At 47.6% G+C, this 27,492-nt stretch overlaps 1 protein-coding gene across 8 annotated transcripts in view; it reads right to left on the reverse strand.

The window, feature by feature from the left end:
* Positions 1-27,492, reverse strand: part of LOC138262021 (ATP-dependent translocase ABCB1-like) — a 920,359-nt gene that overhangs the window by 336,447 nt on the left and 556,420 nt on the right. The gene's annotated exons all lie outside the window — the stretch shown is intronic.

Below are 27,492 nucleotides of genomic sequence, written 5' to 3' on the forward strand. Positions count from 1 at the left end.
GTTGGGGATGTGTCCAAGGGCATAGAAATCAGCTTTCACTGTAGGCAAATCACCCTCCTCTGGGAAAATGATGTAGCTCCGCATGAGTTTCATCAGGGCAGACAACACTCTGGATAAGATCTTGGAAAACATAGGCTGAGACATCCCAGATGACATGGCCACTGTTGTCTGGAATGAGCCAGTTGCAAAGAAATGGAGGACTGACAGAACCTGCACCAGAGGGGGAATTCCTGTGGGTTGGCGGATGGGGGACATCAGGGCTGGCTCCAGCTGGGCACACAGTTCATGGATGGAGGCACGGTCAAGTCGGTATCGTAGTATTATATGGCGTTCTTCCATTGTCGACAGGTCCACCAGCGGCCGGTACACGCGAGGATTCCTCCTTCTCATCGCTAGTCCCAGCGGACGGTGCCTAGGAAGGAGAATATGGAGTACAGAGTCAATCCACTCACAGGTACGTACAACACAGCTTGCACAGTACAGGTAAATGTATTGTTTGATATGTTTGTATGTGTGCCATTGCAAGGCCTAGGCCTGTGTGACGCATTAGAAATTAAGCCATGTGGGCCCTTGAAATGGCCGATGCCTGACCTGTGAAGTGGGACAATGGGATGTGAGGTCACTGCGCTGGCGGGGCACACCGTGGCGGTAGGCGGTCGAAGACCGCTGTGCGAAGACGCATTGGTTAACATTGAAGCCTATGGGTTTCAGGAGCCAATGACGATGTGCGCCGGCGGTCGCGGGACGCACCGCCGCGGTACGCACCGCCGCGGGCGTGACCGCCATTTTCTATCAGCTCAATCATTCGAGACCTGATCATCCACAGGAAAGGACCTATACTGCAAGTGCTGCTGTGAACTCGGTCTGGAAGTGACAATGGCTGCTGCTACTGGTGAAAGGGCCCCCGCCTTCAGTTCAGAAGAGTTGGAGAAGCTCGTGGACGGGGTCCTCCCCCAGTATGCGCAACTCTACGGTCCTCCAGACCAACAGGTGAGTACACTCAGTGCACATTGAATGGGTTATGCCTGTGTGGGGGGGGGGTGTAAGTTGGTGGGGTGTGGAGGGAATGGGGAGTGCAACGCACGACAGATGAGAGAATGGGAACCATGACAAGGTTGGGGAGGGGGGGGCATGTACTCCAAACATGCAGATATGTGACGGTTTCTCTTTCCCACCCTGTACATGTCAAACAGGTGAGCGCCCACCAGAAAATCGATATTTGGCGTGCCATCGCCGAGGAAGTCCGGAACTTGGGGGTCCACAACAGACGGGGCACCCACTGCCGCAAGAGGTGGGAGGACATCCGCCGCGGAACGAGGAAGACCGCAGAAACACTGCTGGGGATGGCCTCCCGACCTATGAGGGGTGCCAGTCGCACCATGACCCCCCTGATGTCCCGGATCCTGGCGGTGGCCTACCCTTATTTGGATGGGCGCTTGAGGACAGCACAGCAGACACAAGGGGGTGAGTATCCGCACATTCACCCATCTGTATGCGCATTGGAGGCGTCTGGGGGGGGGGAGGAGGGCTGTGGGTGACATTAGGCCCGGGCGCTCTCTGTAGTGTAGTCCGCTCCCTTAGGCATGGCCCTGTGCCCCCGCCCCCCACCTCTGTAGGGTGCCAAGTGCAGCTACCCATGCTCCAGCATCACCCATGTGCGCGTGTGTTGTCCCTAGACCTGTTTGCCTAGTCAGAAGTACTGAGTAGTATACCCCAAGTTCGCGACTTAGTGCACGAGGCACCTGTGTCTGTCCTCTCCGCAAAGGGTATTGCTAAGGCATGCACTCAACTTTGTTTAATTTCTCCCCCCACCCTAAATCTTTGTCTTCTTGTGTTTTAGCATCATCCGGCGGAGGAGATTTGGCGTCGGAGCAGGAGGGAGCTGCAGGTCACCAGGCCCCGGTGGGCACTGACACAGACACCAAGGGCACCAGTGATCCGGAGGGCGAGGGGAGCACCACAACGGGGGCCGGTGGAGACACCAGCGACACGGACACGTCCTCGTTTGGGAGCTCCCTAGCGGGGGCGGCACCATCTGTGCCCCCCGCAACAACAGGTACAGCCGCCACCCAGCGCACCAGCACCGCCCTCCCAGCAGCCCCTCAGTCTTCGCTCCGTGGCCGCTCGGCCAGGAAGGCGCGCGTCTCCTTCGCCCCAGGCACCTCAGCCCCTGCCTCTGTTACCCCTGCTGCCCTCAGTGCGGAGCTCATTGACCTGGTGAGGACGCTCATTGTTGGGCAGACTACCCTTCTGAATGCCATCCAGGGGGTGGAAAGGGAGGTGCATCGGAGCAATGCGTACCTGGAGGGCATTCATTCAGGTCAGGCTGCCCATCAACGAGCGTTCACTGCTCTGGCCTCAGCACTGACGGCAGCCATTGTCCCTGTCTCCAGTCTCCCTCTTCTATCTGCCTCCACCCTTTCTCTGTCTACTGTACCTCAACCTATCCCATCCACACCATCAGACCAGCCTGCACACACCTCAACACCCAAGGCCAGCTCATCCAAACATAAGCACCACAGAAAACACAAGCATTCACCCAAGCAACACACAGATGCAGACATATCAACAGTCACTACCACCTCTGTGTCCCCGTCCTCCTCGTCTCCCTCCTCCCTCCCTGTGACGTCTACACTCACACCTGCATGCACCCCAACATCAGCCAGTTCTTCCACCACCAGCAAACCCTCCACTACAGTCCGCACACCTGCAGTCACCACCCCCACTGGCATTTACACGTCCCCTGTGTCCTCTCCCACTGTGTCTGTCACCCCCTCTTCCAAGACACATAAACGCAGGCAGACACCCAAACAACAGCCAACCACCTCACCACAGCCTACGTCCCAGTCACCTGCACCCAAGGACAGCACACCTGGCTCTCATACAACCACATCCTCTTCCTCCACTTCTCTCACCACTACTCCTACCCCTTACCTTGGTCCCAAGAAAAATTACCTCTCCAGTTTTGACCTCTTTCCCTCCCCCGACCCACCCCCTCCAACTGGGAAAAGTCCCAAGGGCACCTCAGCCACCACCAGCCCAACTACTACAGTGCAAGTGGTGCATGGCATGTGGAGTCCACCCTTTGGCGGCAGTAACACTTCGGTGAGCAGCAAGGGGACAGCCAGCCCCCCCCCAGGCAAGAGGACCCGGAAATTGAAGGGCCGCCGTGAGCGGACAGAGACGGCTGCCCCCAAGGAGGTGACTCCGGCCACTTCACCGGCCACAGCAGCCAGGGGAGGCAAGGGCCCGAGAGCCCCATCTAAGGAGCGGAAGGACAGCAGGGCGGAGAGGACAACCACCAGGAGCGCGGAGCAGGAGGGCCCCACAAGCCCCATCCCGGCTGCAAGGGACGACACCAAAGGGCCCAGGACTCACACCCCGAAGGGGCCTGACACAGCACGGTCGGAGGGCGACTGAGCAGGGTGTCCATGCCAGGTATGACTCCCTTGACATACTGCAAGAGCACCGCTGAAGAGGGCCCCGCCGTGAAGACAGGTACCGCTGAAGAGGGCCCCGCCGTGAAGACAGGTACCGCTGAAGAGGGCCCGCCGTGCAGAAGAGCACCGCTGAAGAGGGCCCCGCCGTGAAGACAGGTACCGCTGAAGAGGGCCCGCCGTGCAGAAGAGCACCGCTGAAGAGGGCCCCGCCGTGAAGACAGGTACCGCTGAAGAGGGCCCGCCGTGCAGAAGAGCACCGCTGAAGAGGGCCCCGCCGTGAAGACAGGTACCGCTGAAGAGGGCCCCGCCGTGCAGAAGAGCACCACTGAAGAGGGCCCCGCCATGAAGACAGGTACCGCTGAACAGGGCCCCGCCGTGAAGACAGGTACCGCTGAAGAGGGCCCCGCCGTGAAGACAGGTACCGCTGAAGAGGGCCCCGCCATGCAGAAAAGCACCGCTGAAGAGGGCCCCGCCGTGAAGACAGGTACCGCTGAAGAGGGCCCCGCCGTGCAGAAGAGCACCGCTGAAGAGGGCCCGCCGTGAAGACTGGTACCGCTGAAGAGGGCCCCGCCGTGAAGAAGAGCACCGCTGAAGAGGGCCCCGCCGTGAAGACAGGTACCGCTGAAGAGGGCCCCGCCGTGCAGAAGAGCACCGCTGAAGAGGGCCCCGCCGTGAAGACAGGTACCGCTGAACAGGGCCCCGCCGTGAAGACAGGTACCGCTGAAGAGGGCCCCGCCGTGAAGACAGGTACCGCTGAAGAGGGCCCCGCCGTGAAGACAGGTACCGCTGAACAGGTCCCCGCCGTGGAGACAGGTACCGCTGAACAGGGCCCCGCCGTCTCAAGCACCGCTCAGCTGGGCCCTTCCTGTCAAGCACCGCTCCGCTGGGTCCCGCCGTCTCAAGCACCGCTCCGCTGGGCCCTTCCTGTCAAGCACCGCTCCGCTGGGCCCTTCCTGTCATGCACCGCTCCGCTGGGCCCTTCCTGTCAAGCACCGCTCCGCTGGGCCCCGCCGTCTCAAGCACCGCTCCGCAGGGGCCCTTCCTGTCAAGCACCGCTCCGCTGGGCCCCGCCGTCTCAAGCACCGCTCTGCTGGGCCCTTCCTGTCAAGCACCGCTCCACTGGGCCCCGCCGTCTCAAGCACCGCTCCGCTGGGCCCTTCCTGTCAAGCACCGCTCCGCTGGGCCCTTCCTGTCAAGCACCGCTCCGCTGGGCCCTTCCTGTCAAGCACCGCTCCGCTGGGCCCCGCCGTCTCAAGCACCGCTCCGCTGGGCCCTTCCTGTCAAGCACCACTCCGCTGGGCCCCGCCGTCTCAAGCACCGCTCCGCTGGGCCCTTCCTGTCAAGCACCGCTCCTCTGGGCCCCGCCGTCTCAAGCACCGCTCCGCTGGGCCCTTCCTGTCAAGCACCGCTCCGCTGGGCCCCGCCGTCTCAAGCACCGCTCCGCTGGGCCCTTCCTGTCAAGCACCGCTCCGCTGGACCCTTCCTGTCAAGCACCGCTCCGCTGCACATCACCATGTCATGCACCGCTGCGCTGGGTCCCGCCGTCTCAGGCACTGTTTATGGTTCACTGTGCCCACCATGCCTCCTCCTTGACCAGTGGACTCTGTAATCCACCTGAGAGACTGTGGCTTTGCACTCCCCAGGATGGAACAGTGGGCAACCCACCCACTGTAGAGACATTGAGAGACTGTGGCTTTGCACTCCCCAGGATGGTACAGTGGGCAACCCACCCACTGTAGAGACATTGAGAGACTGTGGCTTTGCACTCCCCAGGATGGTCCAGTGGGCAACCCACCCACTGTAGAGACTTGAGAGACTGTGGCTTTGCACTCCCCAGGATGGTACAGTGGGCAACCCACCCACTGCAGAGACTTGAGAGACTGTGGCTTTGCACTCCCCAGGATGGTACAGTGGGCATGGTGGCTCCTCGTGGATTTGGCGTCGTGGACTCATGTGGCTGTGGTGGCCCCCCCTTCCCTTCCCCCTGAGGTGCCTGTAGTTTTGACATCGGATGCCCCTGCAGTGTTCTCTCCAAAGGACTCAGGTCTCGTGTGTGGGCTTTGCCCTTGTTTCGCAGAACCTTGGCCCACGGACATGTTAGATTCGTAGGATGTGCAGGACTTGTTACTTCAGTGATACACTGATGTGTATATATTTTTGGTTTTTGTAAATATTTTTCACGGTTGCTCAATTATTTCCAGGTGCTTTTTTTGAACATGAATATTTATTCCAAATTTGGTTGTGTCATTGTATTTTTAAAGGGTGTTTGTGTGGTGTCACTGTGACTTCCTGCTCTGCATTGGTGTGTACATATTGGGGGGGTGGGGGGGTCGCATATGTGTATGCCCGTAACCTTTCTTCCTCCCCCCTCCCGTGTGTCGTAGGTGCAGTACTCACCGTTGACGTCTGCGCCGGAGTTCGTACTCGTGGTAGATGAGCAGGTAGACGAGAGCAGGTATGATGTTCAATTCGGGTTCCATGCTGTCCGGATTCCGCGTGGAGTGTCTCGAGGTGAGCGTTTTCCATTGGAAATGTCTGTTTCCGCCGTGTTTTTATCGGCGGTGCTCCCGCTCCGGAAAAGGTGGCGGATTGGTGGGTCGTGATAGGGTGGGCGGTACATTGTCTGCCGCCTGGCTGTTGGCGGTGACCGCCGCGCTGTTTGTTTGTTCCGCCGTGGCGGTCGGAGTGTTAATGCGGTGGGCTGTGTTGGCGGTTCCCGCCAGGGTCAGAATTGCATTTTTTTGACCGCCGGCCTGTTGGCGGGTTGGCCGCCGCTTTATCACCGACCGCCAGGGTCAGAATGACCCCCTAAGTTGACTAGCACACTCAGCTAAACAAGTTGAATGTGTAACACTTGTCCATGCTTTATTTGTGCAACAATCACAAAGCCATGTTTTCCTGTCATGTCTTGCAGGTGGACTTCCACCCTACACTGTTAGAGAGGTTTCCTAGGTTGAAGACCCCAATGCAGCCAGTAAGTGTCACCTTGTATATCACATGTCTAGATTAAGGGTTGTGTGTGAGAGGGTATGATGTGTGCAATGCCATGTTAAAAAGGTATGTGTGACAATTAGGATACCATCATCTATGCTTGAGTATCAACATCATGTCTGATGTGATGTTGAGGATGTGGAATGAGTTAATTGATGCACTGGTGTCAACATGTGCTCCAATAGATTTGGGGGTCTTAGGAAAAGGCAATTATGCCCACAAACACAGTGATGTCAGTCAAGATATGTGTCAGAGGTGCTGGCTTTTAGAAGTGAATGGATGTTGCCAACATACTTATCACAGCACATGTTGCTGCACTGTGTGCCACATGTTGCACTAATTTACTCTGGATATGGTACAATTTATGTACAAGTGTTGAGGTCTCTAAGGGGCTTATCAATGAGATACTTCCACCACCGGTGCTTCACTACTCTTCAGAAATGAAGTGTGGCACCATCCATGAAAAGATCTTTTTGTGATGGGCAACAGTCAGTTCAGTACACATAGAGATTTCAGTTCTTCTCCAGACGGATGTGGGACATGTCTACGGAGTGAAGCAAACAAGATGTGTGCAGATTTACCTACATGATCTACCCATCATGATAATTGTGAGCGAGCATGGTCACATCATGTGTGTATGAGATGTGCATGGTGAGTGTTTACCTGGTACTTAGAAGATGTAAAAAGGCATGTGCACAGATAGGTAAATATTTAAGAAAAGTGATCCAGTGAAGCACCACTTTTCCTGTGCCCCTTAGTGCACCCCTACCGCCACCATGTGTGTGCGGCATTAGAAATTCAGCACACCATGCCACAGGGTAGGGGGGCAATAGGGTACAATTTGTAGACACTATTGATGTACAGTTAAGGCTTAGCACAAAATATATTGGCACTAACTCTGAACAGTACATAGGGGCCCATTGTAACCAATGGTGTGTCCCCTTGTAACACCTGGTCTGAGCAGGTGTTAAAAGAAGAAAAAATAAATGATGCTGTGGAATCTCTTAGAATCCCCAGCACCATTTTTCCAGGCCCTTCTATCGGGTGAACTCTACCTTGCATACATGATGCTTAGCCAAGGCACGATATAGCACCAGGGGTGACAAAGAATTGGAATGCATGCATTGTCCTACTTTGTTACTATGGCACAGGGATTTTACCCTTGTTGGGCCACAACAGCCTCACAAAAATGATGACGCTAATGTGGTTCAAGGAGTCACTGGTCCAACTTAATTCTGGGCCCTAATGTGCAACATTAGAAAGCCATTATCCCTGTGACATGAACATGTTACTGTAGATGACTGGTAGGCAGATTTGTATAGATTTTGATCTTGACATTGTTGTAGTATGTCTGATAAACAACATGTGTCATCTGAAGATGCTGTATACATTGCATGGTTGTTCTTCCTCAACCCAGTGTAGTTTTTTATGTCAGGTTCTCCTCATGTTTTAGCAGCCGCAACGACCCCAGCACAGAAGCATGCATTTGAGAAGAGGGCAGAGCATTTTTTTCACATATTGGAAGTGCAAGCAGGTTACCGCAAGATGGCAAAGAGATCTTGAAAAGTCATTGGGGTCTTGACTGGCATTCTCACATGGGGGATCACCTCGGCAGGCAGCAAGCAGCAGCAAAAAAGCTCAACCTCCACGCCAAGGGTCAGGGGTGCCCCAATATGTCCCACCCCCTCCACAGCCACTGCACAAACTTTGACAGCAGTCCAGAAACAGCCACCACCAGCTGCCACAGTCTCCACCTTCGAGGCTTACATGAGAAGGGACATGGCTGATGTAAAGGACAAGTTGGCAAAAATGGAGCAAGAAAATGCCTGCAACTGCAAACTTTTAAAGTACATTAAGAAAAAGCTGAAAAACTATGAATTTGAAAATGGTGACCTTCCCAGTTTTTTTCCCTTCCCCTATTTTATATTGTAAATAGATTTAGTGGGATTTAAGTGAGTAGTTGTAGGTTAGGTAGCATTAGGTTAGTTGTAGGACACAGTTAGTATAGTTGGGTGGTGGTATTTTGGTATTTTATTGTTTTAGGGGGTTTTGGGTGGGGGTTATGTGTGGGGCCCTATGTAAAAAATTAATAAATAAAACAAATAAAACGTAAAAATATATATTTGTTTAGGCAATCGGTTTAGTAAGTCTATGTGTAGCTTTAGTTCGTGTTATCCCACTCATCTATTATCTCTTAAGAGGGGTGGGGGGACAATGTATATTGTGTGCCATTACATTTGTAAGGTAAGTTTAGGTTAGGATTAATAGCTGTAGGGGTAAGTTAAGATAGGTTAGTTTAGGTTAGCTTAGTGTTGGTTAGTGTATAGTTTAGGTTTTTAATAGGTTGTGTTTTTAAGGGACAATTAATCCTGTTACTTTTAGACAATGAGGTGTCCATGCTGACTGACTGTCTGGGTGATTTCATGTCTGCACTGGCCATGTTAGAAAAATGCCTAAGGGTATGCATTCAGTATTGATTTATATGTATGACTATGTGTATCCACTATGACCAAGGAGCTGTCTGATTGTCAGCAGTATGACACCAGCTACTCAAGACAGTTTTCAGAGAAATTCCTGACACTTGGATTGTGTATGGATACAGTTAGAAATGGGATCTCTGGTTGGCACTCTGTCCTAGCAGGGACCCTCACTCTAGTCAGGACAATAAAGATATACACTTAAGATAATCCCTACTCACCCCCTTGGTAGTTTGGCACAAGCAGTCAAGCTTAACTCAATGGCAATGTGTAAAGTATTTGTACCAACACACACAGTAATACAGTGAAAACACTACAAAATGGACACCCCACCAGTTCAGAAAAATAGGTAATATGTATCTAAATCAAACAAGACCAAAATGTCAAAAATCCAACATACACAAGTCAAGATATGAAATTTAAAAAGAATAAGAGTCTTAATTCTTAGAATATTTTGAGAACGCTGTTGTTACACAAAGTACCTGGTTTGAGTTAAAAACGTTCTTGCTGAAAAAGTGTCATTTATCAGCCACGTTGCAGATGGTGTGACAAAAACTTCCCTGCACAGCGGTCTTTGTGTGGATTTCAGTCCTTTTCCACTAGCTTCACCTTTCAAGGGCTCAGGAAAAGGATGGGAGACCCCTTAGCATGGCAGGAGTCTCACCAGAGAGTCCAGGTGCTGGCAAAGGAAATCTTTGATGGACTTGAGACTTCAACAACAGGAGGCAAGCTCAGCTCAAGCCCTTGGAGATTCTTCTCAAGCAGGAATGCACAACAAAGTCCAGTCTTTGTTCCCTTTCACAGGCAGAAGCGGCAACTGCAGGATAGTCCAACAAAGCACAGTCACAGGCAGGGGCAGCACTTCTCGTCAGCTCTTCACCTCTTCTACTTGGCAAAGGTTCCTCTTGAATCCTTGAATAAATCTGATGATTTTCTAGAGTTTTGGGTCCTCTTCCTAGACTCCTTTCTGCCTTTGAAGTAGGCCTACTTCAAAGAGAAGTCTCTATTGTTTACGAGATCCTGCCTTGCCCAGGCATGGCTCCAGACCACACCAAGGGGTTGGATACTGCATTGTGTGAGGGCAGGCAAAGCCCATTCAGATGTAAGTGTCAGCTCCTCCCTCCACTTTGGCTGAGATGACCCATCAGGATATGCAGTCTAAACCCAGCTCCCTTTGTGTCACTCTCTCATGGAGATTCAAAAACAGCCCAACTGTCAGTCTGACCCAGACAGGGAAAACACAAGCAGGCAGAGTCACAGAATGGTTTAAGCCAGAAAATGCCAACTTTCTAAAAATGGCATTTTCAGAATGACAGTTTAAAAACCGTGTTGAAATCCATGCAAAGCCTGCCGTGCAGGGAAACTTTCGACGCACCACCAGCCCAGCGGCTGATAAAAAGACGTGCTGCGGGCCTCGTGGCTAAAATTGATGCTCCATCTGCATCGCGGCTGAGACATAGATGCAAAGCTGCTGGAGAATCAACACGCAACACCCGCAGAGGCTGCTGTTAATGACACAAGCCCCCAAACAGTGCAGTTTATTGACACCGTATGACCGGATTTCAATGCAACATCGCTGGGTGCAGGAAAATCAACGTAAAGCCTGCCCAGACCTGAGGTGCCCGTCCGGATCGATGCATCGCTCTCTGGCGGGAGAGAAGAAACAATGAACGCCGATCCGACCAGAGGAGGAACGACGCACGTTCTCACTTGCAAGTGAGAAACTGACGCATCGCGGGCCTTTTCTGACGCATAATCGCCCGTGCGGCCTTATTTTGATGATACCCAGGTACTTTTGTGCAATAACAGCGTTCTCACTGTTTTGTAAGGATTAAGGCCCTCGTTATGACATTGGTGGTAAAGCCACCTACTGCCATGGCGACGGCTGCCAACATACCGTTGCCGTGGCTATTGACTGTCCATGGCATTATGACTGTAGACGGGGGGGTCGGAGAGGGAGGAGTGGGGGAGGAGTTTGGGGAAGGGGTGGGGGTGGTGGAGACCCCTATCAGTGCAAGAGAAGGGATTCCCTGGCACTGATAGTGCCTACCGCCATTGTTTCCGTGGCATTACAGAACACACAGAAACCATAGCAGGGTCAAAATTCCATTGGCAACTGTAGTCTCTAGCCCAGCGGTCATTACCGCCGTGGCGGTCGGTGTGTTGATTTGGCGCCAGGCTGTTGGCGGTAATAGCTCCACTATACCACTGACCACCGGGGTCGTAATGACCCCCCTAAGACTCTTTTTCTTTTTAAAATTCAGAACTTGATGTGTGCATGCTGGATTTTTATCGTTTTGGTCTTGTTTTGTTTATATAAATGTTACCTATTTTTCTAAACCTGTGTTGTGTCATTTTGAAGTGGGTTCACTGGGTTACTGTTTGTGTTGGTACAAATACTTTACACATTGCTTCTGAAGTTAAGCCTGTCTGCTCGTGCCAAGCTACCAAGGCGGTGAGCGGGGGCTAACCTAGGGTGATTCTCCTTTACCCTTACTAGAGTGGGGGTCCTTGCTTGGACAGAGGGTAACCTGACTGCCAACCAAAGATCGTGTTTCTAACAAGATTCAACCACATTGCGTGTATGTGAGCAAACAGGATTTTCTCCCTTCTTGCAGGGCAACACTCATCTGTGCATCTCAGGTTTCCTTGTTGCATACCTGCAAGGATGGCTGCATTGCTGACTGAGTGTTGTTTTGGTGGAAGGTAGACCTTTCTGTTTGCACACATACACACAAGATGGTTCATTGTTATGCTGTGTGGTGCAGGATGCAGAACACATGACTCTAGGGGACAGATGTACAAGGCCCTATCACCACCAGAGCACCACTTTTTTCAACCCTTTGGTGGTGCTTTCACTGCTCCATATTTACAAGGAGGTGTGATTCAAATTTTTGTGGTGTTACTCCTCTTTGAAAATATGGGCCCCTCTGAAGCAGTTTTTTGCGTCAGAGGGGTATGCAATGGGTGTTGCAGTGGCCGTTCCATAACATACTCCGTTGCTTTTGATGCTTCCCCAGATTTGCACAAAATCGTACATCTGTGGCAGTGGGACTTACTAATGCCACCCCATGGGTGGTGTTAGCATGGAAAAATGAGGAGGAATGCTTTTGTTCCTCATTGTTTTTTGTTTGGTCTATGTGTGCTGCTTTCTGCAGCACACAAAGCATTAGCAAAATGCCATGGATGACTGTTTCTGTACAGGAAGGAGTCCCTTCCTGCACATGAGCAATCTATCTCCTCAACGCAGACACCCTGGCACTATGGTGCATGGATGCCTGCATTGGCGCATGCAGCTTCATTCAGCGCCAGCACAGGGGGAATCACAGGGGTGAGCCATATTCTTGTAAATAGGGTGGATCCCTGCATTTCAAAAGTGGCACAGTGCGACACTGCTTTTTTTTAGAGCTGCACAGCACTGCGCTGCGCCACTTTGTCATTAATCTGGGCCTAAGTGATTAAGAGGATGCAGGTGGAAAGGCCACCCACTTCCATCATTCTGTCAACACATGTGTGGTGGGAGGCAGACCTGATACATTTTGAGGCTTGATGTGTGGATGCATAAGGTTGGGACACAACATCAGGGGTGACATTGTAGTTGTAGTACTGAGGACAGACATAGTAGTAATCCTAAAGTGGACTAGTTTCAATGTGTGTGGCAATCATTGTCAAACATTGTAAGTGGCAGACAGCATTCCTGTTAGTAGGTTCTGCAGGATGTGCTCCTTCTTGTAGATGTGCATTAGGACTAGCATGGACAAATGAGTACAATATACATGATAAAATGTGTATGTGTCACATTATGACTTACAAATTATTACGACCAATACAAATGTCCCCACATTGTGAAACATTTTTACACTGCTAGATGTACAAAGTCTTGAGACAACGGCTTACATATAACACAGCTGGAATGCCAAGGTGAGGCTCCTTGCATACCTTATCCTGGCATATTTTTCATGTGCCCCTCTCACACATGACACTGCATGTTATAGACAGCTACTCTCACACCCAGTCTGACATCCAGGCAGACACTGTCACACCACTCTCACACCAACAGAGATGCTGTTACATCCACTTTCACACTCACGCTCACACTCAGAGAGACACTCTCACACCCACTCTCACATCCAGGCAGACACTGTCACACTCCCTCTCACACCCTGACAGAGACTCCCACACTCCGTCTCACATGTAGTGTCAAACCCAGAGACACACTCTGACACTCACCCTCACACCCAAACAGCTAATCTCACACCCAGACTGGCATCCAGGCAGACATCATCACACCCACTCTCACACCCACAGAGATGTTTTTATGTCCACTGTCACATCTACCCAGTCACTTACACACTCAGAGATATACTCTCACACCCACTTTCACAACGAGGCAGACACTGTCACACTCCCTCTCATACCCAGACAGAGACTCCCATGCTCAGTCTCACACTAACATAGACAGTCTCACATGTTGTCAAACCCAGAGACACAATCTCACACTCACCCTCACACCCTGACAGCTACTCTCACACCCAGTCTGACATCTGGGCAGACACTGTCACACCCACTGTCACACCTATACAGATAGTCTTACACTCACTTTCACACACAGACAGTCACAATCACACCCACCCTAACATCCAAATATATATATTTTTACTTTTATTGGATCCGCAGAGCCATTCGCAGATTCAAGCGACATTTGACAAAAAAAGTCAGCATATAACTATAAATATAAATGTATATGGGTAATGGATTGGCTCTGAAAAAAACATTTGTGTTTATAATGTGTAGGTGATTACTACACATGACAGAGTATAGAGTCTCTCAAGTTATGCAGGAACAGTTTGTTGCCTTTCTCTGTTAGGTGAACTCCGTCATTTCTGTATATACCCTCCATATCATATCGTATGTTGTGGTATATAGAAATTATGTTCCGGTCCCTGAGGAATGCAGAAACAGTTTTATTGACATGTGTCCTCGATTTCTCTATTTGCAGGCAGAACTGAGTTGACCATTTCCACAACGGCCTTGTGCAAATGTTTGAAAAAACCAAGGCAGTGTGTGGGAAGAGTGTCATTATTTTCCAAAGGTATCTTTCATTAGTATTTCCAAACCAACTCCTGTGACTACACCCAGGTCATTGCCAACACAGTGTACAATTATAAGTCTGGATGTTGGCCATCCTTAATAGTTTCAACCAAAGGAAGTAACTGATGCCACTTTAACCTTCTCTGGCCAACCCAAGTAATATCCACATTAGACAAACCTAGGTCCCTGTCAATACCACTTCTTTTTGCACTCTCTCTGGCCCAAAACACAAAGCTGTGACCCACAATCCACACTCTGAGCATCTTGGAGGTAATCTGGAGAAGAACCTAGGACAAGGCTACAAGTACATGAGGCTGGTTTGAAATGAAAACCAGTTAAAATGGAGGTTAGTAGGTACAGTCTGGAAGAATTGATTGCATTGCCTGTTATATATATATTTCTGTGGGTGAAGATAGGTAGTGAGGTTATGTGAATTGTAAGTATATGTTTGATTGGGTTTAGAAAAAATGGAAAACAGTAAAATAGCTGTGATATGTTCATTGTGAAAGAATCAACCACATCTGCTTAAGGTGGCTTGAAAGTAAGCATGCTGTAGTCAGAAAGTGTTATGAACTTGTGACCAGCTGCAGCAGAATGTTGCAGACTGTGTAAGCATGGTAACAGAGCTATTGGAGCATGAGGGGTGAAGGGAATGCACTGTGGCTTTGTTTTACCAAATATAGAGGCAGTATTGATTCATAACAATTTTTTAATCTTATGATTTGGTTTTGTGTCATAAAAAACTGTATGAATTTGTATTTTTTATAAGATCAGAAAATAATTTCTGAACTTACCCGTGGATTTACGCAGGGGGCCACGCTGAGCGCTGTGGTGGATCCGCAGATATGGCAAAACTCACATCGTATTGGTAACTTTTTAGGAGCACTGCAAAGGGTTAACTATAGAAACCAGTGAGAAGTTGTAGAACGTTATGTTAGTATGAAAGGAGAATTGTGATTGGTTTACTGACTCAGTAACCTTGAAAGGAAAGTTGAAGAGGTTGCCATTACTGGTAGCCTGCTATGAGAGTGACTTTCCATTTGTGTGTTTGGTTTTTTGAGCATTTTTCAGTGAGAAGAAATTCTAACTGATACTGAAAGGGAAACATAAAGCACAACAAAGAGGATCATCAGGTGTCTGTAGTGAATTGTACTGTATTTTACAAAGTATCAGTATATGAATAAATTATTATTAGGTGAAAGAAAGTGAGGAGTGTCCACAAAATGCTATAAAAGATATAAATACTAGGTTTGTGATTTATGTGAAGGAATCATCGAAGTAATTCAATATATAACACAAGGTATTCAGCTGAGCTTGGATAAGGGGTTTCGTGGATGTTTGAAATTTCTATCAGTATATTAAAGTGATCACTCATGTATGCTGAAGCTAGTATGGAGAAAGCACTTATGAGTAGTATAATAGTTAAAAAGGTTATATTGAGTTCTAGAAATGTTATGTTTTTGTCTATACAGAAATAGGTATGTATAAAAGCAATGTTGAATTCATGCAGAGAGTCACACATATATTGAGAGATGATAGAAGTTATTTCATTATGAGTTAGACATCGATATGAGTGAAGTATATTACTTGAAAAGCTATGAAAAAACATGGGGTGAGAGCAGCTTGAACTGTTTTTAGCTGTAGAAGGTGAAGGAGTCAGATATGCTGTAAATAGGCTGAAGAGGAGATTGATTTGTCTACATAAGAGAAAAAAGTGTTGTTAATTTTTATTATGTTAAACCTACACTTGCTTTGTTAAGTTATATTTATAGTCTCTGATGTATACTGTTATGCAGATAGAAAATATTAAAAATATAAAGGAAGACTTATGGTCAGTTAGAGACATAAACAACCACTTATATATTGATGTACACATAGAAATTGTAAGTACATAGGTTACAGTAAGAGAAGTATTTAGGATGTAATATAATGACTGCAATATGTAGTTTTCTATATTGATAATCTTGGGCCAGATGTATCAAAGGATTTTGCATTCACAAACGGTGCAAATCGGTAAATTCCACTGTTTGCAAATGCAAAATCGCCTTTCACGATGTATAAAAGGCATTCACAGAGCAGTTCTAAGGAATCGCTAAATTAGCGATTTCTTGCAATTGCGATGAGATTTTGCGAATCGCATACTGCGATATACATAATGCAGGAGAACAGGCGGCTGCAGGAGGGACAGTCTCAGGGGATCAGGGAGGACTTGCAGGCTATTAACACCACCCTGATCTCCATAGCAGGTGTGCTGGCAGACATGGCCAACATCATGAGGGAGGCAACAGCACATCAGCGGGCCCCTACCACTAGCCAGTCCATTGACCATCCCTCTACTTCTGCTGCAGCTAGTGGGCAGGAGGCCCCGTCACAGGACCAATAGGCCACCAGCACCCCTCCCCCTGCAGAAGGTGAGCCACCCCGCAAATGTTCCCTGCGAACCAGACAGAAGCCGGAGACACTTGCCAAGACCACCACCAAGAATAGAGTCCCACTTATGTCCCACTCAGTCATCTTATCCACTTTGAACTGCCTTTGCTCCCCCTCGTATGGCCCCTTGGACACTGCACCTGTGCAACAAACAGACTGGAACAATACCCTGGACTTTCCTCCATCATCACATCATTCCATTGAACTTTACCCTCAATTTCTTAGCACTACAATAAACATCATTGAACACAAGTTGACTATTAGTATTTTATGTATTTAAAATGTGTATTTATGGAAACAGTCACATCTAGTGCAAATGTACGGTACACTGTGAGAGCGTAGAAATAATGACCTGTAGCTGGCTGTAGTCAGCACATCAGTACACAGTTGTTATATCACCAACATCTGTAAAATGACAAACCATAGGTGATAGTAAGTTGAGATGCAAAGGAAGTTAATGCCATCATTATACTACAGCCACACAGAATACACCAATAGTCATAGGAACGTGCAGTTGCACTGTCTCACCTGTGTGCCATTGGAAGTACTGACGGATAACTGATGTTCTGTTGTCCTCATCCTCAGCCTCTTCATCCTCACTTTCCTCAGGATCTACTGCTGCCACAGGGGCATCTCCAGTTTCCTTCTCCTGCAGAAAAGGTACATGGCGTCTGAGGGCCAGGTTCTGCAACATGCAGCATGACACTACTATCTGGCAGACCTTCTCGGGTGAGTAGCACAGGGATCCACCTGTCAGATAGAGGCACCTGAACCTGAACCTGGATGATCCGCCTGGTTCGCCCATGTGACTCATTATAACGTTGCTCAGCCCCTGTCCTGGCATTCCTCACAGCAGCCACAATAGGTTTGGGTTGCCAGAGTCACCTGCAAGTATTGAGGGACCACAGTCAGCCTCACACAATCCTATGGGGTTGACATCAGAAGGCATAGACTAACATACAGTGGGTGGGGATCAAGGCTAACCTATTAGCTACAGCCTGTGCCTCTGTAGTTGAGCCATGCATTTGGGATGCTGCTATTCTTCAGAGCAAAGGCATCATGCACTGACCCTGGATTCTTAGAATTGACGTGGGAGATGTACTGGTCCGCCAGGCACACCATCTGCACATTCAGTGAGTGGAAACTCTTACGATTCATGGACACCTGTTCATTCATTACAAACGCCATATGTGTCCCGTCAATCGTCCAAATAATATTGGGGATATGGCCCATTGCATAGAATCCGGACTTCACAGTGGCCAAGTCTTCCACCTGGGGGAAAGAAATATAGCTGCATATGTGTCTCACCAGGGCAGGCAAGACTCTTGCCAGCACGATTGAGAACATTGGCTGTGACATTCCTGCTGCCAAGCCCTCTGTCACTTGGAAAGAACCAGTTTGCCAAGAAATGGAGCACTGATAGCACTTGCACAAGAGGGGGGATCCCAGTCGGATGATGGATAGATGAGATCAGGTCTGGCTCCTCTTGGGCACACAGCTCTGTGATTGTGGCCCTGTCCAGTCTATAACTGAGGATAATGTGCCTGTCCTCCAGTGTAGCTAAGTCCACAAGGGGTCTGTACACGGGGGTATGTCTCCACCTCCTATTCATCCATTTCTAAGGGACACAAGAGTGAGTAGGCTGTCACAATTGGAACAATGGAACCACAACTTCAGTTTACTTGGTGCACTCATGTAATGGGACTGTGCTAATGGCGAGGTATGTGCCAATCTCATCTGTGAGGCAGTTAATGTTGATATGACTGTTTCCCCCACCTGAAATGGCAACCGCTTGTCCTGTATGTAGGGACAGGTGGAACTGAGGTAATTCCGCCGATGTTGGGCGTCATGGCGGAAAGCGGTCTTGCACCGCCATGCAATTCCTCATTGGATAATATGGAGCTCTATGGAGTACAGTGGCCAATGGGGATCTGCTCCCACTGTCAGAAAAGGTGGGAGGCCCTGAGATGCTGGGCATGAAGACCGCGGAGGCCCAGCTGGGGATGGCTTCCCAAAGAGGAAGGGGTGCCTGTCGGAACCTGACCCCCCTGATGGCCCGCATACTGGCAGTGGCCTACCCTGAGCTGGATGGGCGCTTGAGGGAATCACAGCAGCCACAAGGGGGTGAGTACAATGAGTATCATTCCAAAATTTGGCAGGTGGGGTGGGATCCGGGTGGTGGATGTGAATTAGTGGGTGCCCCTAAGGCCAGGCCAGACATTGCAGCGTGGGTCAACTCTAGGGTAATGGGTATATATCAAATGCAGGTAACCTAGCTTGTTAGCATTCCATTTCAGCCAGGGCTTCGTGGGTACCAGGAGGGGTGCAGCTGGTGGTGTGTGACCCTCATCTTGCCTTAGCATCTAGCCATATCACTGGCAGTGCAGTGCATAGTGCTTAAGTCTTTTTCCTGTGTGTGACGGTGCTGTGTATGCCAACTGTGGTGTTCGTGCAGTCATTGACCCAGTGTTTCCTTTCTCTCTCTCCCTCCCTTTTTTGTTATGTCCTCCTGCCCTTGTGTGCAATAGCACCATCTGGCAGAGGAGAAGGGGCACCGGCGACAGAAGGAGCTGCATTCCACAGGACCCAGGAGGCAGAATCCACCGATGCCGAGGGAACCAGTGGGATGGAGAGCGAGGGGAGCACCAACGCGGAGACAGGAGGTAACAAAGCAGACTCTGTGAGGACCCCACCTGCAGGTACAGCTGCCACCCCCGTACCAGCACCGCCCTCCCAGTAGCCCCTCAGCGAGTTGCCTGTGCCCGCTCACTCAGGTGGGTGGGCATCTCCTTCACCCCAGGCACCTCAGGCTGTGCCCCAGTCAGCCCTGCTGCCCTGAGGGAGGAGGCAATTGACCTCCTGAGATCCATCTCATAGGGCAATCAACCATTGTGAATGCCATCCAGGGGCTGGTAGCCCAGATGCAGCAATGCAATGCATTCCTGGAGGGCATCCACAGTGGGTTGGCGGCCCAACCGAGATCGATTCAGGCTCTGGCCTCTTCTCTGATGGCAGCCATTGTCCCTGTTTCCACAGTTCCCCCTCCAATTACCACTTCCCAGTCTCCTCAACCCCAACCCATCCCAGGCACACATACTGATGAGCATGCACACAAGACAACACCCAAAAGTGGCACAGGCAAACACAGGCACCACACTTCATCCCACAAGCACGCCTGCAAACACCAGACAGTTGCAAACATGACAACATCCACTGCCTCCACTCTCTGCCCCTCCTCCTCCTTCTCCACCTCCCTTCCAGTCACATCCACACTCACACCTGCATGCACAACATCAACATCCACCACCAGCATCACCACACCAAGCAGCACACACACCTCACTAGCAGACACCACCACAACATCCATGCACGCGTCCCCTGTTTCCTCTCTCACCCTGTCTGTCACCCCTCCTAAAGGACACAAACGCAAGCACTCACATACCCAACAGCCATCCACCCCACATCATCATACTGCCCATGCACATGCACCCAAATCCAGCAGACATACACCTCCTACAACCACTCCCTCAACCTCCACTCTCATCACTCCTCCTGCCCCAATGTCCCTAAGAAGATTTTACTTGCCTAACTTGACCTCTTTCCTTCCCCCCACCCTGCCTGTAAGAACAGGATCCCAAAAACCCAGCCCAGCACCTCAGCCAAACAGTCCACGGGGGCAGTGGTGGCACCACCTAGTCGTGGTGGGAAGGATACCACACCTCCAGCCAAGAAGGGGAAGGAGCCTGCACCTCCAGCCTAGAAGGGGGAGGAGCCTGCACCTCCTGCTCTGAAGGGGGAAGAAGCCCTCGACTCCTGCCCGGAAGGCCAAGGAACACACACAACCTGCATGAAGGGGAAGAAGCCATCAACCCCTGCCAGGAAGGGTAAGGATTCCTCGCTACATGTCAGGGAGAGGACAAAGCCCTCTACTCCAGCGTAGGCTGTCAGAGTGACACCTCCACCACCACCAGCGGTCACCGGCCCCCCACCGCCAGCTGAGGAAATGCAGCCATCACCACCTGCAGAGGCTGCCCAGGAGGAACCTCCATCTGCCACCACACTGCAGCCATCACCACCTGCATAGGCTGGCCAGAAGGCACCTCCATCTGCCATCACACTGCAGCCATCACCACCAGTGGAAGCCATGTAGGCCACCCTCCAGGGGCTGCTGTATGAGGGGCGCCCTTCAGAACCAGTGGGAAAGTCACCCACTCCAAAGACTATGTCCTTGCACTCCCCAGGACAGAGTAATGGGCATGCAGCCCCCTCCAGAACCAGTGGGAAAGTCACCCACTCTAGAGCATGTGGCCTTGCACTTCCAGGACAGAGTAATGGGCATGGAGCCCCCTCCAGAACCGGTGGGAAAGTCACCCACTTCAGAGACTGTGACCTTGCACTCCACAGGACTGAGTAATGGGCAGGGAGCCCCTTCCAGAACCAGTGGGAAAGTCACCCACTCCAGAGACTGTTGCCTTGCACCCTCCAGGACAGTGAAATGGGCATGGAGCCCCCTCCAGAACCAGTGGGAAAGTCACCCACCTGAGAGACTGTGGCCTTGCACTCCCCAGGACAGAGTAATGGGCATGGAGCCCCCCCCAGAACCAGTGGGAAAGTCACCCAATCCATAGACTGTGGCCTTGCACTCCCCAGGACAGAGTAATGGGCATGGAGCCCCCTCCAGAACCAGTGAGCTTGTTCCCATATTTGGCTGAGGTTCCCCTCCTACCTCTGAGGTGCCTGCCCACTTGCAAACTGATGCCCCATCAGAGTTCTATCTGGACTGGGCAGTGTCCCTTTGTGTACATGTGTACATATCTGTTTAGATTATTTATTAGCTGTTAACAATAATACATTCACCTTGGTGCATTCCTGTTGTCCTTGCATTATTCTGCTGTGTATCGGGTGCAAATTGTTTTTCGTGTGCAGCTGGACGTGTGTGTGTGTCGGGTGTGGGTTGTGCGTGTGTGCGTCAATCTCATTTTCCTCCCTGCCTCACTTGTGTGCTACGCGGCTGTACTCACCGTCTTTGTCTACGTCAGTGTTGCGGTTCCATGTGGAGCATAACGTAGAAGATCATAGGAAAAACTTGCAGTTTGGGTTCAATGGCGGCATTGTTTTTCCCTGTGTCTCCGATGGTGAGTCTTTTCTCTTCAATGATGTGTTTCCGTTAGGCTTTTGATGGTGTTGGTACTGCCCCAAACATGGCGGATTGTAGGGTCTTAATATGGTGGGCGGTGCTTTGTCTCCCGCCTGGCTGTTGATGGCGACCGCCGGCGTGCGTGGTGTTTCCATCTTGGCGGATGGTGTGGTACATTGGCTGTCTATCGGAGTTATCACCGCCATGGTCATAATTTGGCGGTAATTACCGCTAGCCTGTTGGCGGTATTACCACCACTTTATCACTCACCACCAAGGTCATAATGAGGACCATAGTGTCACAGATACAGGGAAAACTGATGTAGTGTGTGTTTGTAAATTTAGTATGAAGTAAAGTTTTATTAGAAAATGTTGCTCTTAACTTTTTTTCCATATATGTAATTGTATTCTTTATTTGGTTTGCAGGTATTGACTCCTACTTAAGTAAGAAGATTGAGAATGCCAGACAAAAGAGAAACAAGGAAAAAAAAGAAACAACTGTACTACCTACTCAAAACTGACAGCAAAATACTAAATAAGGTGGAAATTGTTCAGAAGAAGAAAAGAGATATTAGTAAGAGTACTAAGGACTTTTAAAAAGAATGCTATATAATGCAAATTAATAGGAAAATGTTAATTAAAAGAGAAAATTTGGAATGTAGGGATGAACTACAACAAATGGATGTTGTGAGAATTAGGGAGGGAATTGAATAAGAAGCCACAGACATTTAGACAGCAATAATTTAGGGAGTTAAGAGGAAAAATGTTTCGAAACAGAGTATTTCAAGATTTGTGGGACAAGATGAAGACGTATAAGAGGAGAAGTGCTATTATAAAACAAAAAAATCATGTTAAGAATGTAATTGACAAAGCATTTGTTGTGAAGAGGAAACTTTTTATTTTAATATTAAATAGAAGGAAGACAGTAGATAAAACAGTAATGTCCACGAGGAAGAGAAGTGTAAGAAAGAAAATTATTAACAAAAGTAATTTTTGCAAAAACGTTTAAAGGTGAATGAATGCACACATCCAGTACAGAACAGCTTTTAATGAAGAGAGTTACTTACAGGAGAATGTATTAGTACATGCTGTTGATACAAGTGGTTGTTGCTATGAAGTGAAAGATGGTAATCCTATAGAAAAGGAAGAGATTGTTGCTAGGAATGTAGAAGAAATACTAGCAGAAGAATTACAAGGAAGTCATAAACAGGCTCCTGTGTACAAGTGGAAGTGTAGTAGAATTTGTAGTTTCCGTCAGGAGTCAATTAATAAATTGAAAAAATGATTGAGAGAATGATTTATAAACTTACAAGGGCATTCATTGTCATGTTCTTCAAAGAAAGTGTGTCAAAGTAATTTTCATCACTATAGAATGCTGGCTGTGAATCATTCAAGAATGCAAAATTTGGTAAGGGGATTATATTAAGTGAAGACTCCAGGTTTATGGTTCGGAGATTTGAATAGAGATGTCTTACAGAGTACTATAGAAGAGGTTGAGAAAAGTTTCTGAAGACATTCAGTTCTGTTTCTTTGGCCCTGAAGAATGGAATAGGGAAAATGACCAGGTACCGATTGAAGCTGTAGAGGAAATAGACACAGAAATTTCTATTGAAAAATTTAGAAAAGAAAGAGACAAATTTTAATCAGTGTTTTCTGGGAAACCAGAGTAAATTTGTGTCTCTTGTCGACATACTCACTACCAAAAGCAAACTTGTTATGCAGATGTATTTTCTAAAACTGAAGAAGATGATAATGATAAGTGGAAGGAGTTTGGAATATATCTATTTGTAGAAGCACGCTTTGATTTAGGCACAAAGCAAATAATATGTAAGTATTGTTATGATCAGTTACAAGAGAATAAAATGCCAAATAAAGCAATTCCTAACAAATTAGAGATGGCATCTATGCCAGATGAACTTAATGAATTAAATGTGTATGAAATAAGTTTAATACAAACAGTACATCCATTTAAAGCAATTGTTCGAATGGAGCCAAAAACAGGGAAACTGTCTCCAATAGAATTCCAAAAAGGTCTAAAGGGAAGAGTAGTATATTTACCTCTAGATTTAAAAAAATGTTGATTCTATGGGTGTTGAAAAAGACGTAATTGAGCCACTGATAATTCTAGTAAATGGAGTTCCCACAAAAAGTAAGAAAATCTGGCAAGAATAAGAAGATGTCAATAAAGTGAAAAAGCTACCATTTATTTGAAAGAAAATAACATGTTTATACTAACGCTGATATTACTGGAGATGTAACCTGTGTTGAAGGTGAAGTAGTACAATCTAGTGGACGGATTTAAAAAGTGGACAAGTAGAAGTCAGAAAAAATATATGAACACTATAGTATTCATCAACTACATTACAAAGATGTTGTAAGTGATTCTATTGATTTATTTCAAATGAAACAAGCTAGAGGAGTTCCTTTGAGTGTCTGGGAAAACATTTTTTTAGAGGCTCGTTGCTTTCCACATCTGTTTCCTTCAGGAGTAGGGGGCCATTTTGATGAGCAACCTGTACAAATGTCAACAGCTGAGTATTGGTCAACAAGACTATATTCAGAGAATCCGAGGTTTTGACCGTGTATTTCTTATATATTCCATCTGTTATTTGAGAGTGATTTGTCTGGACTCTCATATGCAGTTAATCATATTCTTAAAACAGGAGTTAATCTCAAAATCTTTGTACAAGAGATTTTGTGGATAAGTAAAAGATGAAAATCTAGAGTACAACTTAATCAATTTGATGGCTTGTCAACGTGGCACTAACAAATACTGGTACCATTGTCATGGAGAAGTTAAATGTATGCTACGTAATCTAGGTCCTTTCACTTGGTTTGTAACACTTATTTGTGCAGAGTATGCATGGGATGATTTACTAACACTTTTAAGAGTAGCAAACTCTAACATTAAGGATATCCATTTGAAGACAGCAGGAGAACTTTGCTCTTTGGATCCTGCTAATGTTTGAAGATATTTCAATCACAAGTGTCATGCTATGTTGGCTTTCATATGCAATAAAACAAATCCTCCACTTGGAGAAGTTACTGATTTTGTTTTGAGAAAAGAATACCAAGGAAGAGGAGCTCCTAACATACACGTGATGTTATGGATAAAGGGTGCCCCAAAGTTTGGAAATGACCCAGAAGAGTGTGTTCTGTCTTTTATAGAGCAGTATGTTACTTGTTCAAATCTAGATGACAAACACAACAAACATTTAAGACAGCAAGTTCTACGTTTCCAAACACATAAGTGTAGCAAGTATTGTCACCGAAGATGTAGATGCAAAGGAAAGTTTTATTCTAGATGTTGTTTTGGATTTCCAAGGCCTATTCTCTCTAAAGGAAGAGTAAACAGCTTTAAGTCTGCAGTAAGGCACACACTCACCGGAAAATTACGAAAAAATACATAAAATCTGAGATGAGCAGAGGCATCCAAATATACTAACGATTATAATCTTGTCATCATGAAATTATGAAATGCTAATATGGACTTAAAGTTTGTTGCTGACAATTTTATTGCATGGTATGTCACTTCATGCATCCCTAAGTCTGAAAAAATGGAGATGAAGGAAACATGGGAGGACATTTCTGAAGAAAGGTCTCTAGCAAAGAAATGGTACAGTTTCAGCTTGAAAATGCTGTCACACAGAGAGATAGGTTCATACGAGTGTTGTGATAGGTTGAGTTCATCTAGCTTGTTCTCAAAGTCTAGATGAGTTCTTTGGGTTAGCCTAGGCCTTTAGAACACACGAAACAGAATTTTGAAATCTTTTCCAGAAATTCAGTACTTAACAAAATTTGATCAGAGAGTACAGCTATAGTAAAAACAAATATTTTAGGCACATACTATCCAAAAAATAAGTGTACACCTTGAAAATATGTGTCTTTATGAAATTCTACAACACTATAGGTATAGATTCATGGTTCAGAAAATATTGATGACACAAATATGCTGTAGCTGGTTGTGATGGTTGTTTAGTTTGGCATGCAAGGGGTCTCTTAATTAACCATAGAAAACGCACTTGTCAAACTGCTGAAAAAAAAAAATTGGCTACTTGCCACTTCTTCATCTATTCAAACCTTGATGATCTGAAACAGAGTTACTTGGATAGTTTGAGGGCTATGAAGAATCTTTCAATGCTGTGAAAGATCCTATTCAGTGTGCAATATTTCCAAGCTAAATGAAATGATCCGTTTTGACAGCCAGTAATAGAAAATGAAGCTGCCATAGCAATGAATGAAGTGGAGACAGCAATGCAACAAGTTAGAGAAGAAAATGTTACATTGGAAGATTTAGTAAAGCAAATCAACAGTGAGCAGAAATAAATATATATGGAAGACAAAGAAATAATAGACCACGGATAACAGAATGAAAACAATTTAAACCAATTCTTTTATATGTTAGTGGAAAAGCAGGTACTGGAAAAAACTTTTAATACAAGCTCTAACAATATATCTACAGAAGACTACAGATTCCATTTTATCGTGTGTAGGAACAGCTCCTACTGGAATAGCTGCACACAATAATAAAGGAATTGCCTTGTCTACTAATGCTCCCTGATGAACACAACAACAAATTTGAAAACTAAAACGTATCTGGTAAAGCTTGCCACAACGTTTCCAGAGTTTTTAAGAAACTAAAGATTTTAATTATTTATGAGATGAGCATGGTGTCAAATTTAATGCTCGCATTTGTGCATTTGAGAATGCAACAGATATTAAAAACTGACAATGAGGCAATGGAGGCAAGCATGTGATTGTTTTTGGTGATTTACTACAACTTACCCCTCGAAAGGACAATCTATATTTAAGACTCTATAACATGAAGACACTCATAGTTCTTTAGGAACCACTGAGAATGTAAAATTTTGGTTAAATTTTCAATACATGGAACTGATTACAAACATGTGTCAAGTATCCGATAAGCAAAAAGTATTTTGAAGGATATTAGAGTTGGAATGTTGGAATACTGTCAAAAGAATGAAAACATTGTTTAGAAACATGACTTATAAAGAACATGGTGGTCATTACAACCCTGGCGGTCGGTGTTAAATCAGCTGTAAAACCGCCAACAGGCCGGCGGTAAACATTTTGCAATTACGACCGTGGCGGAAACCGCCAAAAAAGACAACCACTTTAACACTCCGACCGCCACGGCGGTACAAACAAAGAGCGCGGCGGACACCGCCAACAGACAGGCGGAGGACAAAGTACCGCCCACAGTATCACAACAGGCCAATCGGCCACCTTTTCCGGGGCGGATTCACTGTGGATAAAAACACGGCGGAAACAGGATTCCGAAGGGAAAATGCTCACCTCTACACACCCCACGAGGAACTAGGACACCATGGAGCCGGAACTCCAAATACTCCCTGCGATAGTCTTCCTGCTCCTCTACCAGGAGCACGAGCGCCGGCGGCGAAGACCACGGTGAGTACTGCACCTACGACACAGGGGAGGGGTGAGGGAAAAAACAGGGACACACACACGCAACACCCCCACCATCACCCACTACAACACACACACTAATACATATTAATACATGATAGTCACACCCCCAACCCCCCCGGAAGAATGCAAAGACAAAAGGAAATTAGTGGAACCATTGTAATATATTAAAATCAAGTAGGCAAAAATATATATATACACCATTAACAAAATATACACCAAGTATAGTAGTCCAGGTAGTGCTCCAATTAAGTCTGTGGAACACTGGGCCCACACAGTATGGGCGAGGCCCGCACAAGATCCCCGTCCATGACAGAGAGAACACTGCAGGGGCATCAGATACCAATAAAACAGGCACCTCAGGGGGAGGGAAAGGGGGGGAACCTCAGCCGGTTGAGTGCACGATGCCAGATCCTAGAGAGAGCCACATGCCCACTGCCATATCCTGGGGAGTGCAAAGCCACAGTCTCTCAAGTCTC

Source organism: Pleurodeles waltl, chromosome 10 (genome assembly GCF_031143425.1).
Source record: "Pleurodeles waltl isolate 20211129_DDA chromosome 10, aPleWal1.hap1.20221129, whole genome shotgun sequence".
Lineage (NCBI taxonomy): Eukaryota > Metazoa > Chordata > Amphibia > Caudata > Salamandridae > Pleurodeles > Pleurodeles waltl.